Source organism: Lissotriton vulgaris, chromosome 4_1 (genome assembly GCF_964263255.1).
Source record: "Lissotriton vulgaris chromosome 4_1, aLisVul1.2, whole genome shotgun sequence".
NCBI classification, from domain to species: domain Eukaryota; kingdom Metazoa; phylum Chordata; class Amphibia; order Caudata; family Salamandridae; genus Lissotriton; species Lissotriton vulgaris.
The window spans coordinates 960,507,529-960,520,895 of NC_141691.1; the positions used below are offsets into that span (position 1 = coordinate 960,507,529).

Here is a 13,367-nt window from a genome sequence, read left to right on the forward strand (position 1 = left end):
TGAATTGTGAAATCCGACTAAAAGGATCAAGTTATCCTCTTTAACTTCCCAAAACACCAATCTGAATACCTTTAAAATGTAAATGTTTTGGTATTGTGCATGTGCCAAGACATCTCCCCAGGGGGGGTGGCCCTAAACTTTGGAATAATCTGCCACATTCACTTCAGCCTGCAAATCGCTCACAGTTTTTCGGAAGCAGCTAAAAACCTGGATGTTTCCTTCTTTATAACTGGTATCATGCCCACTTTTCGTCCTTGCTTCAGGTGAGGAAGCTAGGACTAGGAAACCTTGGCAGACAAGCGCTTAAATAGTCTCTCGCCTACCCCATGAACCCACCCAAGGAGAATCTAGAGCATGGCTGACAGAACAGCTACAACATCATTTCAATAGATTTTTATTTCCCTATATGGAGGGGCTGCCCGTACATGGGTGATTCTATCAATGCCTAAGCAGAAAATAAAACTTTCTTTGGCAACAAATACTGTGTGGTTAATATAAACGCAACTGTAGGATATACCAGTACTCAACCTATTGATGATGCCTTGAAGCTAGTAGCTACTTCTTACAAGAGAGGTCAGCTTCATACTATTCCCATTATCCCATGCTTACAGAAATGAATGAGTGTATCTTGAATAACAATTAATTCGTGGTGGCATATGAGGACAAGAAAAGAGAATAACCCCGAATACTTCATTTAGCAATCTAGCGATGGGTTCAGGTGCCCTCATATGCAAACCTTATCATACATTTTGGCAATTATTTAAGATCTGAATGATTTAGAAGAATATTACTTCATGCTGAAAATAAAGGATTTCAATTGACAGTTTGCAATTTGCATATGCAATATAAATACAACATGCACAACTGTGGGTGATGTGGACTAGAGATCCACTGAGCTCCTCAGCGCCATGGAAGCAGCTGGGCATGGTCATATCTGTGATCCATTATGTTTGCCCAGTACTATGCCAGACTGTATCGTAGGGCTCCTCCATATCAGGACGAGATAGTAGGTGGAACATCTAGAGAGAATGAGACTGCCGCGACTGGAGCTCGAGGAGGTCGAGGGGTTGGGGCGGACATCTCCCTACACGAGGTGAAAGCAGCCAGTAAGCACATGGTGCATAACAAAAGACAGGGAACGGACGGATTACCGGCAGAATTCTACTCTACCTATGCAGCGGAGCTAGTTCCTAGGTTAGTCTCGAGGTAGGCGGCAGCTAGAGAAATGAAAAAACGACCTGACACCACCAGAGAGGCCCTTATCGTTCCAGTGGTAAAACCTGGGAAGACGGCTAATGATCGCATAGCCTATAGGCCGCTATACATTTTGAACATGGACCATGAAATATTGAGCAAAATAATAGCGACCGCACTATTAGAGCACATGTACAAGTTAGTCCACTTGGATCAGGCTGGCTTTATTCCGCAAAGGAACACAGCAATACATATAAGACGACTCATGGCAATATCAGACGCCTGGGATTATGCCAAAGAAGATGCAGCAGTGTTCACTGTAGATATCGAAAAGGTGTTTGATAGTCTAGATGGCACTATCTGTATAAGGTACTGGAGAAAATGGGACTGAGCGAGGGCTTCGTGACCTGGTTGAAAATACTGTACATGCATCAGAGAGCCACAGTACGCATGGGGAAGGTCATCTCCTGGAGTCAGAGTTTGGAAAGGGGTACACAGCAGGGATGTCCCCTGTCTCTGCTGCTATTTGCACTGGCCATGGAGCCTCTGGCCTACGCGCCCGGTTTGGGCAAGACTATGAGGGGCTGAGGGTAAGGGGGATCCACCATTACATAGCCCTATATCCGGATGACCTACTGTTATTTCTCTAAGAAACAGTGGAGGACCTGAGAGGTGCTAAGAGTAGCTGAAAGAGTTTAGCCGCTTTTCAGGATTGAGGGTGAACTGGAAGAAATCAAGACTATTCCCCACGTCATTGGACAGGCCCCTCCTCCCAGACGGGCTGGGATGCCTCCAATGGGAGCCCACCTGTTTGGAGTACCTGGGGTGAAAAGAGATCCCAGAGCTGCGGACCTAGTGGAGGGCAACGTGGACAGGGGGATATGGTCCCTTCGTTCCTCCATGGAGTCCTGGGGGTCCGTGCCGCTGTCCGTGGTGGTTAGAGTGGACCTTCTGAAAACGGCGGCACTCCTGCTCCTGCTATACCTCTTCAGGACTCTCTCAATATAGGTCCAGATTGTGACATTTTGAGACCCGAAATCACATCTTATAACATTCATATGGGGATCGGGCCACAAGTGTGTAGCCTTAACCATGATGTTGCGCTTCACGGCGATGGGGTGACTAGCGGTCCCTGACCTAGAAGCATATTCTGTTGCGGTGCAGCTCCAATAGTTCTTGAGAAGGTTGACGGCCAGTAGGAACCAAGAGGGACGTAATGCCCATTCACCCCAGAGGCTCCAGACTTAACCAAAATACTGCTGCGACTGAAGGGATGACCACACAAACGCAATGAAGAGACTAAAATAGTGACCCAGTGCTGGACTAGATGGCTGCAGTGCGCCCAGTGTAGAGTCCCCTTCTCCTCTGACTTACCCCAGGAGCAGCTAAGGTACTTACCGCACTGGGGTAACTGAACAGGACTAGATGAGTGGAGGGAGGCTGGAGCGACAGTGGTGGGAGACCTATTCCGAGATTCCCAGATGCTTCCTTTTGAGGATTTCCACACAGAATGTGACCTTCCTCAAGGCCATTTCTTGCTGCACTTCACTGCAGTGTTTAAGATGCACTGGGGAACTGGATCCACAGAGCCGCGAGAACTAGACGGCTGTAGATATGTGGCTCTGTTAGCATGTAGAATTAAGACATTCTCCTGTATCTAAAGAGCGATCAGAAGTGGCATACAGAGACCCATTAAGCGATTCCGGCTTCAGTGGGAGGAGGACTTGGATTGCCAATTCCGGAGGAGAGTTGGGGGACCATTGTGGAAAGGACCCTCATGATATAAAGAAATTCGTGGCTCAAACTGATAAACTATTATGTCCTACACAGAGCGTATCTCAAGCCTGCGCAAATCAGACAGTACTTCCAAGCAGAAGAGGCAGTTTGGCCAAATCGAAGGATACAGGGAAACTCCAATACCTTGCAAATATACTAGCCAAGCGGGAAATCGCTAAGAACTGGAAGTCGGAAGGGAGACCGAGAGTAGGGACTTGGAAGAGAGAACTATAAAAGTAGGCAGGCACCGAAGGCAGAATCTAGCTGAGAGAAGCAGAACTGGGTATAGGTACACTGGATACAGCAAGGGCTTGTGGGAGGTTCGTAGATATATGGGCACAGGACTCAGATGAGGCAGCAGCAAACCTCTTGCGCCCTCCGCCGCCTGAAAGAGAAGGGAACGAAGTGGGCCAGCGAGAATAAGAAAAGACAGATAACACCTGACCCCTTTAGCTACATCTTGACCACAACAAGAACAGCAGGTGCACTTGAAGGCGTAACCACACACTGCTAGATCTGGCAGGCTGAAATGAGGGGACTCATTTAGGGGCGAGGGGGCTGAGGGTGTTGAACCAAAATGGTAAAAGGTAGAGGATGGTGAAATTTTAAGGTGGAATGTACATGAAGATCCTCAAAAACAGATCACTGTAATATGCTCAATAAAGCCCCAAAAAAACCGTTTAAAAGAAAATTATCTGGGATCCATTGTGAACTGCGTCATCACTCTTCCGAACCAGCCGACACCCACAGCAGAAGCACAGCTCATACCCAAATGGCCAAGCAGAGAAATGTGTCACAAGTGGCTGAGCTGTCTGGAGTGGGGAGTTTGGGTGATGGGGTTTGGGGAAGCAGTCCTGTTGAGGCATTGCTGGAGGCCTGAGTGGTGCTCAGTGCAACTTGCAACCTTCTTATGCTGCTGAACGCTTACCGATCTACCACTTATTTACACTTACTTCTATACTCGGTAGGGGGAGGGAAAAAAAACTATTTACTTTGAGTACGACAGAGAAACAACAACAAGATTAAAATCCTACTCCTTCCTGTATAGTGGCAAGGTTTCAAGGCTCAGTATTATGTATATTTGCCGCTTCTAAACTTAGATGAGCGTTCCTGTTGGAGCCTCGGACATTCGTTGGTAGGCATGAAGTGCGGACACTGTTCAAAGGAATTCGAGAGGGTCAACGCTTTGCGCTCCTTTTAACCTGCTGCTGGAGGACAGGTCTTCAGTAAAATGGTTCAATTTCTATTGCACTACAAACATGAGGACATTAAGGAGCTCCAGATGCCATGGAAGGAAACCTTAAGCTCTCAGCCCCTGCAAACTAGAGGAGGGGACTCTGTGAGAGATGTTTGGCCACTGGTCATAATCCCCAAGTCAATTAAATCCTTTGCGAGAAATATTTTAAATGAGGAGCCTAAGCCTTGAACGAAAGAGTGGTGGCTACTTCTCAAAAAGGCAATTCAGAAATTCCCTGTGGCAACATCATTGAAGAGGTCACACACAAGGCGGCATCTAATTCGGACTTTCATTATCTCCTTACCTTTCTCGTTGTGGTTCAGATGCAACTGGTTCGCCAATAGATGGCCTGCTAGATCACGGTCCTCAGGAAAGTGACAAACTTGCAGCGGATGGTGATTTAAATAAGTTAATTGATTTTAATACTTTTATTTGCTCTTTTTTAGCAGATCTAACTGCACCTACTTCAATACTGGATATTTTCATTATTTTGGAGAAGTACTTCAAGTCGTTTAGAAACATTACTTTCTGCAAGCAAAAATCAATTTTTGAAGACTGATTGTTTATAATCTATAGAGCAGGACCTTGCTATGGTGTGTTCTAAAGTTACCACAAGTAGTGAGACAGAAAGATTCTTATTGGAAATAGCTGCCTAAGGGTCTCTCATTCCCTTCATTAAATACAGTGCATTCAATTATGGGTCAGTCTAATCAAACCTATAGATCACATTAACTAATGATAGTGGTGAAGAGTAGCCAAATGCACAGGATGGGTTTACTACCACTGTAGGTTATTCTTAAAGTGTATGAAATGTATTTATTCTTCAATGCCCAGAGAGACTTCCACTACAGCCAAGCAGTACCTGCCCAAGTGTGCTCTGTGGCACAGGCAGAGAGTTGCTAGGACTCTTTGGTGTAACTGGCAAGGTAGAAGTCTCCAAGGAATTGATTCCCTCTTTGTTTTTACACCCGTAGGGTCAAAATCAAACCAAGGAGGTCTACCGACCGGTCACAAAGAGGGTGCAATCCAAATAAGTCTGTAAGAACAAGTTACTTACCTTTGGTATGTCTGTTTCTGGTAAAGACTAACTGGCCACAAATTCTTCACCTTTTGAATACTCACCAGCCATCATACTGGAACTGGAAACCTTTCATTAGTATCTATGTGTGCTGATAAGTGGTGCTGTGTGCCTCCACACAGACACCATTCCGCTCTGGAAATGGTATGGGGAGCCAATATAGGTGGCATTCCAAGACTCTGGCATACGTTACTTTCGAGGCTGTCCATGTCCTCAGACGCAGAGCCTCAATAGCAAATTGGTTGTGACCAGTGTGCAGATTTCTGGACTTCTGACTATACATTAATGAGATCGCATCACAGAATGGGGATGATGAGTGGGCAGGTGAGGGTTCTGCAGTTAGACAGTCGCTACCAGAAAGAGCGTTACCAAAGGTAAGTAATTTGCTCTTTTGATACAGACTTCTAGCCACAGATTCCTCACCCCTTGGATTAGATACCAAAGCGATACCCATTTGGTTCCCCTCTCGGTAAACACCACTGTCCAGACAATAGTGATTCTTGAACGTATGGAGGGACACCCATTTGACCGCCTGGCCTCCGTCCAGGTCAGGGACACAGCATGCCATTCTAGATTATCAAACGCCTTTTCGATATCTACAGTGAACACAGTTCCGTCTTTTGGCATAGTTCCCTGCGGCCCTGGAAGAATGGAAAGAGTCTTGCCGGAGGTACTTTCTTGCCAGTGCATAGCCTATCCTAATGAAGAGTATGTTGCAGCAGTAGATGTTTTTCTTCTGCAAAGTATTGTTTTTCCACTTCAGTGAACCCATACAAAGACCGGATTGTCCACCTGCTGTGCTTTGGTATGATGGGGGTAAAAGCTCATTGCTCTTTTAAGGTCCAGGCAATGTAGTCTACTCGTTAGAGGGAGAGCTGGCACAAAAAATGCCAGCAAGGTGGTACGTTTGCCCACATAGAACTGCATCACAACTTTCAGGAAGGAAGATGCTTGTATCTGCAGTCCAGTTTGTCTTGGAAGAAGGTGGTGTATAGGCAGGTTGACACAGAGCTTGAGGCTGACTCACACGCCACACCTATATTGTAGTAACAAGGAACACAGTCTTCAGGATAAGACGCTGCAATGGACAGCTTTGAAGCATCCCAACTGGAAGGCATAATGGAAATCCGAGGACCAGGTTAAGGTCCCACTGAGGCATGACAAAGAGGAAGGAAACCAATATTCTAAACTTTTCAAAAAGCGCATAACAAATGGAAGCATAAACATTGATGGCTGATCCAGCAACCACAAAAAGACTGCAAGGTATAATTTAAGTGTGTCTAGAGCAAAGCCTTGCCGGGTTAGGGAAAAAACAAACATTAAAAACATCAGATAAATTCACCTCAAGGGAGTCCATCTGCTGAGCTCCGCACCAATGCACAAATTTGTCCCAACAACAGGCGTATACAGTTTTTGCCAAGGTACGCCTGGCTGACAAGAAGACATCAACCATGTTCGGAGAATGGTTGGAGGTGTTTAGCGGTCACTGCTCAATCTTCAAACAGGATTGTGGGGATTGTGAAGGTCTGGGAGCAGAACCCTGCCCATTGTTGCGAAAGCCCGATTAGTGCACAGATGCTCAATGCCATGAGTTCTGGACACCATACTCTTCATATCTAATCTGGGGCCTGTAGAATGACTTGGGCCCCATCGGCAAAAGATGCCTTGGAAATTCCACCATACAGAAGTGTTGACATTGTGTGTTCTCAGCAGTTGCAAACAGATGGAGCTAAGGTTCATCCCATTCACGGAAGAAACCCCGCTCCACCTCCGGATCAAACTACCACACATGATACACTTGGGACCGACACTTGGCTCCTCAGCCCTGGCATTCAATGATCTTGCCAGGTGGTTTCCCGCCAGGACATTTCCTTGGTGATCCAGCCATTTCTAGAGGTGAAGTGCCTTTGGGCACAGGGTTCATAACCCCCTATCACTCTATGCTTGTTGCAATATCACATGGAGGTGTTGGCTGTAAGCACCTACCCCAGCCTGAGCCCCCCCCCCCCCCCCCTCCCCCCAAATGGATGGAATGAATACTTTCAACATAAAGCTGATGGCCATTCACTCAAAAAATGGTTGACTCCGCCACATACTAGAGGCCTCTGATATCTCCCTCTCGCAGATAGACACCCCAATCCATCTCTCACCACAGGCTTTGGGTGGGAAAGGGGTGTGTCAGTGCCTCAATCACGGTCCAGTACCCACTACTGCAAATCTTTTACAGCAGCCTCCAAAATTTGAACATGGTTGTAAGGTCAGGCCCAGTGAGACTTCCAGATCCCACTGCAGAGCTCTCATATGCCACCTGTCATGCTGGACCTGCAGGATGCAGGAGGCCATCAGTTTCAGAGTTGACCTCACTGAATGTCAGGACCATGGCCACAAAACAGAGAGATAGTTCTCCATTCAATGCGTTTGAGGGTGTATGGATAGAAAGTGTAGTGCAGTGGAACAGAAGGGTAGGGAACAGCCCTTTCAACCAATTTGCAGGACCCACTTCCTGATGTTATGTCGTGCCAACTCGCCAAGAATCGTCAGATCCTGCCTCCTACGAGTGGTTGGCGGACTCTAGGGGGTGTTGGTGGGGGTGTTGGTGTTAGTTGACTGGGCTGTCTGTTGGCTTTGATTGTGGGCACCATGGTCTCAACTGTAAAACTGCTGGGAACCTGGTTACGGTTGGATTGACTATTGGGACGAGGGGACTCTGCCCAAGCCAGAAAAGGAGTGGTAGGAGTGAAGGAGTCTGGCTTGTCCCCAAACAGTTGAGTCCTATTGAACAGCAGGTCTATGTGGAATTCTCTTCAAAGCATTAGTCCTGTCTTTCAAGGCATCATGGCATGGGGGCCCATTACAGTCGCAGAAGAGTCTGACACTATGTTCCAGACAGATCCCTTAGATCAACACACCAACATCTGATTGCCAAACCCAATTTTTCCAGAGCCTGCCGTGGCAGCCGCTCTTTTCAGGTGCAAGTGGCTTGAATCTGGAACATTGGTATTGGTATTGGTTTTTATAGAGCGCGACTGTCGCTCCAGAAGGAGCATCCTGGCGCTAACTGGAAAGTATGCTTGAGGTTGAGGGAAGGCGGGATTAGATGGCGTCCAGTACGTACTCGTCAGAAAGGCTGAAGATCCAGGTTTTTAGTTGTTTCCTAAAATGGATTTCCTTGGTTAGGGACCTCAGGTGCTGCCACTTCCACTCAGGCAGGCCACGAACATACTGGCTTTAAGGAAACAACTGAAAACTTGGTTGTTTCAGCAAACAGCATAGTGGCTGCTACCCCGAAATCAGAGTTTTCCTTAGGTCCCGGTCTCTTCTGTCTTAGCGCATGCACACTCTGAGTAGCTGCGCGTTCTACAAGCCCCTTTTAACATAATGACTCGACATCGCCTCAAAAACTTGTGGGCCACAGCCATGCATGGCATCAAATGGCTACACTGGTTGGTGGCAAGCCATGCTTGGCATCAAATGGCTACACTGGTTGGTGGCAATGGCACACTTAATGGAATCTGTGGCGTCCAAGACAACGAATTGTGAACTTAGTTGCTTCACGACCATCCTGTATGGTTTGGATGAGGAAAGGTTGAAGATCTCCTGATATTCCTGGGAGGACATGAGCTACCAAATAATAATTATAATAATACTGAAGTATGTATAGCGCAACAGCTACCTCTCTCGGAGTTGCCCCGCGCTTGGTGAGCAGAGGGGTAGTGTACCAGGAGGTAGAAATAAGAAAGAAGTTGATGATTAAAAAGCCACGTCTTTAAGTGTTTCCTGAAGCACAGCTCTGAACTCGCATTACGAAGATCCAGTGGTAGAGTATTCCACTGTTTAGCTGTTCTGGCCGAGAACGTTCCACCCCCAAGCCGAGCCTTCGAGAAGCGTGGAGCAAGGAGCAAATTTTGCGCATTAGAGCGCAGTGACCGTGCTTGCTTATAGCGTGGAAGTCTTAGTTTGAGATAGTGTGGACACTTGCCCTGCAAGGCTCGGTAGGCATGTGTCAGCACCTTAAACTCTATTCTGCTTGCCACTGGCAGCCAATGCAGATGTCGCAGGTGCGGAGAGACATGATGTTTAAACGGTATGTGTTTAATCAGCCTCGCAGCCGCATTCTGCACGATCTGCAATCGCTGGATCGCGTACTTTGGTAGGCCAAGGTAGAGGCCGTTGGTGTAGTCCAGCTTAGATGTTACCATGGCATGTACTACCAGTTTGCGGCAATCTACGGGTAATAAATCCAGGAACTTTCGTAGGTTTCTCAGTTTATTTAGGCACCCAGCCGCTACCTGTTGAATGTGGGCAGAGGAAGAGAGATCGTCTTCCCATCTCACCCCCAGATTTTTGGCACTGGTGCTGGGGGAGGGTGGAGGTCCCATTTCATTAGGCCACCAGAGATCTGGTGAAGGCACTGGGCCTTTCCCGAAAAAGATCACCTCCGTTTTCCCTGCATTTAGTTTTAGCTTGTTCGTGTTCATCCAAATGGCTAAATCACGAAGACACCCCTTAAAATTGCCAACGGCCTCCTTTGTCTGCTCTTGGTAGAGGGAAGACCAAAGCAGTACTATTTAACAAGGGAAACTGATGGAACACTGGGGACCTGGGGCAATAACTATATTATTGCCAACAATGGACCCTCGTAATAATCTGTTTTATGCAAAGTATCCAAAGGCCATTTAATAGATCAAAAAATACATAAACAAATTCTGTTTTTAAGAAAACACATAGCAGCAAAGGGAGTGTGAGTGCATGAAAACCTGCTTGGTGCTCTCTTTTTTAAATGACATACTCAAATGATAAAGAGTAAACAGGTGCATCAGTAAAGCAAGATCAGCAAGGCTTGAAAAAAATTAAAATCCATATATACAATCATATACTGTCTATGTATTTTAAGGTTGACTGCATTTCGATCCCAGTATATATAGTGCAATCATCATCAGAACTCAAAGAATTGTAAGGCAGAGAGAGTGAGCCATGACAAGGGCAAGTGAACTAGTAGAAGCGCCGGGGTCCCGACAAAGGAGTTCCATCAGTAGGAATTTGGGAGGGAGCCGGGGTGGTCCTGTTAAGAATCGAGGTCTGGCTTGCAGGAAGGGGAGCGGACTTCTGGATGAGCAGGGCTGTCCCTCACAAAGCGGGAGGCTTCTAGTAATAAGTAGGGACGGATGTGCAGAGGCTGCAGAAAGTGCAGTGGGAATTCAATTAATCCCAGTGGTGAGGTGCGGAAATCCGACCGAATGCAATGGTAGCATTGTATAATGTACCAAATGGAATGGGAATAGCACCCCAGGAATGCTGGCATTTACAGATCGAAGTGCCAAGATGGCTGAAAAGAACTCCTTTTCCGAACGGCTCCGCTCGTTTTGACACCTGATTGGACATAATAGTAAGGAATGGGTCACGGTTAGTGCTACTTGCAGACATCTGCACTACCAAGCTTTCAGGCAAGGGGTGTGGAGATTAAAAAAAATAGCCAATATCATCACCTGCATAATAATCATTGTCCAAATCTGTGCCGAATAGGGAATGCAGGGGGCGCATTGACTTTGGTGGAGGAAGATCCAGTAGAGGAAGTGGGGCCACCCCAGGGGCAAAGCACAGCTTTGGTTGAAGACAAACCAGTACCAAACTTGGCACCAAAGAGGACAAGTGCGTCCTCATCTTCCAGTGTTAATGGAGCAGTCATCTGTGTAGAACCCCGGGAACCGGCATTGAACATGGCACCAGAGACGGGGTTGAGAGCAGAGCCGGAGGCAGACCGTAGGTGCAGAGGGCAAACAACCTACCAGCTGTAATCCAGGGGGAGAACTTCTCAGCTCTGTTGGGCCCACAGATGTGCCAGAGGGAGTTGACAAGGACCCAAAGAGTCAGAGCATGAACTCACAGACCTCTTCAATGTGTTTAGGAGTGGTGGACAGCCCTGGAAACTCTGGTTGGGTCGGAAAAGGTTTGGGGATCGGCTCCGAAGTAGAACAGCTTTGGGAGCAAGATCAAAATGCAGGACACCACCACTGCCCTTTCTCAGGGGTGTGAATGCCAGAAAGGGGCAGAGTTCAATAAAAGTGATTGGGATCCATTAAGTATTCTTCTAAGAATTATTTTTCTCTTCCATATTATTTGAAAAGGATCAGTAAATGATATGATGATGTTCCATACTCAGTTTAACTTGCAATAGGATTTGATCTGAAGCATAAGCGAGGTTGAGCAGGAAAATGGGCTCACCCAGGGTCTAGGTCCACTACCATTGAATATACACAGATTTGGAGCGAGGAGGGAAAAAGGAAAACTAAATAAATTGGATAAGTATGCATTTTTGTTTCTTCTGTGGTCCTGGTTGACGGGATGGGCAGAGATTGACCGGTGTGCCGTTTTGGCTAAGAATGTAAATATGAGGAGTAGGGGATGACTGTCAGGTGGGTTACTAATGTTACAGTCAACTAGGAGTGCTATCACATATACTTTTCTTGAAATTAAATGTCCATGGGCATGAGATGCAGCATTAATTTAAGTTTGGGTAATTAGACCTTTGGTGTAGATATCCCAAGTATTGACTCTCGGGGTTTTTGATTTGTCACAAATCAAAGATGTATTCTCTGCATTCTTTATATTATTGACAAGGGATTTGATTATAAAAATTAAGCCCTTACTCCCCGGTGGCCTTGGAAACTTACTTTAGGCCATGGATTTGGTTTCTTAGAAGCATCCTTTGGGAAGTCCACGGAAACCTTGGGGTAACTTTGACGCAACATGGTTTGGTTTGCTTTAATGAACATTTTTCAAATGCTACCCCAGCCTTAAGTACGTTTAGAGTATGAACATCAATTGCCCCTATAATCAATGTACTTGTCTCAGTGGATCATTTCAACTTGATTCCCTCTTATGAAATACATGAATAAAAGAATCCTGAGCACTGTCAGCCGACTGGCAAGTTGACTCTTCAAACCAAGGATTTGGCAGAAAGTGTTGCCTTTTTCATTAAACTTTCCCTCACCTAATTCAGCCAGTATGTCAATTCAGTCGCTAAAACTCTTATCTCAAATTCAACTTAAAGCTTTTCCATATTAAATTTTGCAATAGGGGTCTGGCTGAATTGAACAATTTCTTAACTTTGCAGGTTTTCTCCTCCCTAGTGAAATAAAATGTCATGCGCTCAGCAAAATCTTGAAGTTTTCCAACAAGGGATGGTTTAGCAACGAATGCTAACCACGTAGGTAGCTATCCAATTTAAGCTTATGAAGACTTTTGCCGCAACTGTGAAAGAAGCGCAGCTGCTGCACTCAGAGTATAGAAACCTTTAAAAAGTCAGACAAGGTTGCTTTCTCGGGGTAAAATTGTGCTGCAATGAGGAAGGTAATCTGGCAGGAGGATTCTCTGGATTTGGACTTTTGTCAAACAAATCATTGGAGTTAACCGTACATCATTGGTTTGTGCGGTTCTCTTAATATCATGGGTTTACTTTTGTACTCACTTTATAGATATGATAGCTATGGGGCTAAAGAAAGACTCCACTATCAAAAGCTTGCAGTATATTCTGAACTTCTGCCTTTAATGTACCCAGTAGTAGTTTCAGAAATAATTAGTACTATGAGCCTCTCTGTGGACAATCACCCGGAAGCCGAAAGAGGTGCCTCAACGTTTATGCTGCTGCACTTCGGTGCAGCTTTCTACAGGGTAGACCATTCAATCACTTGGACTATATATAATTTGGCTATTCGACAAAGGCTGCTTAGTATTCTGCAAGCTTTTCATCACTACAACAGGGTCCAAGTGGAACTAGCCCAGGATGATCAGCTATCAACGCATTTCCTCCAGAATGTCATTAAGAAGAGGTTGTGTCCTCTCATTTCGCTACATAGTTACTTAATCTCCCACAAGTCAGGAAATAAAACAGACCGTTTCTTCTTAGATGGCGCCCAAACACATAACGTTTGCCAGTAGCAGTGATCTTCATTATAATAGACTATATTCAAGATGGAGCTTGGCATATCTTACTGGGAACAGAAAATTATTGTTTTTTAAATGAACAGAGAATCAACAGGACAAGACCCTAAAACATTGCTTACCAAACTGTGGGTCGCAACA

At 45.9% G+C, this 13,367-nt stretch overlaps 1 protein-coding gene across 1 annotated transcript in view; it reads right to left on the bottom strand.

The window, feature by feature from the left end:
- The window catches only part of CYB5A (cytochrome b5 type A), a 217,317-nt gene that overhangs the window by 17,217 nt on the left and 186,733 nt on the right, over positions 1-13,367 (bottom strand). The gene's annotated exons all lie outside the window — the stretch shown is intronic.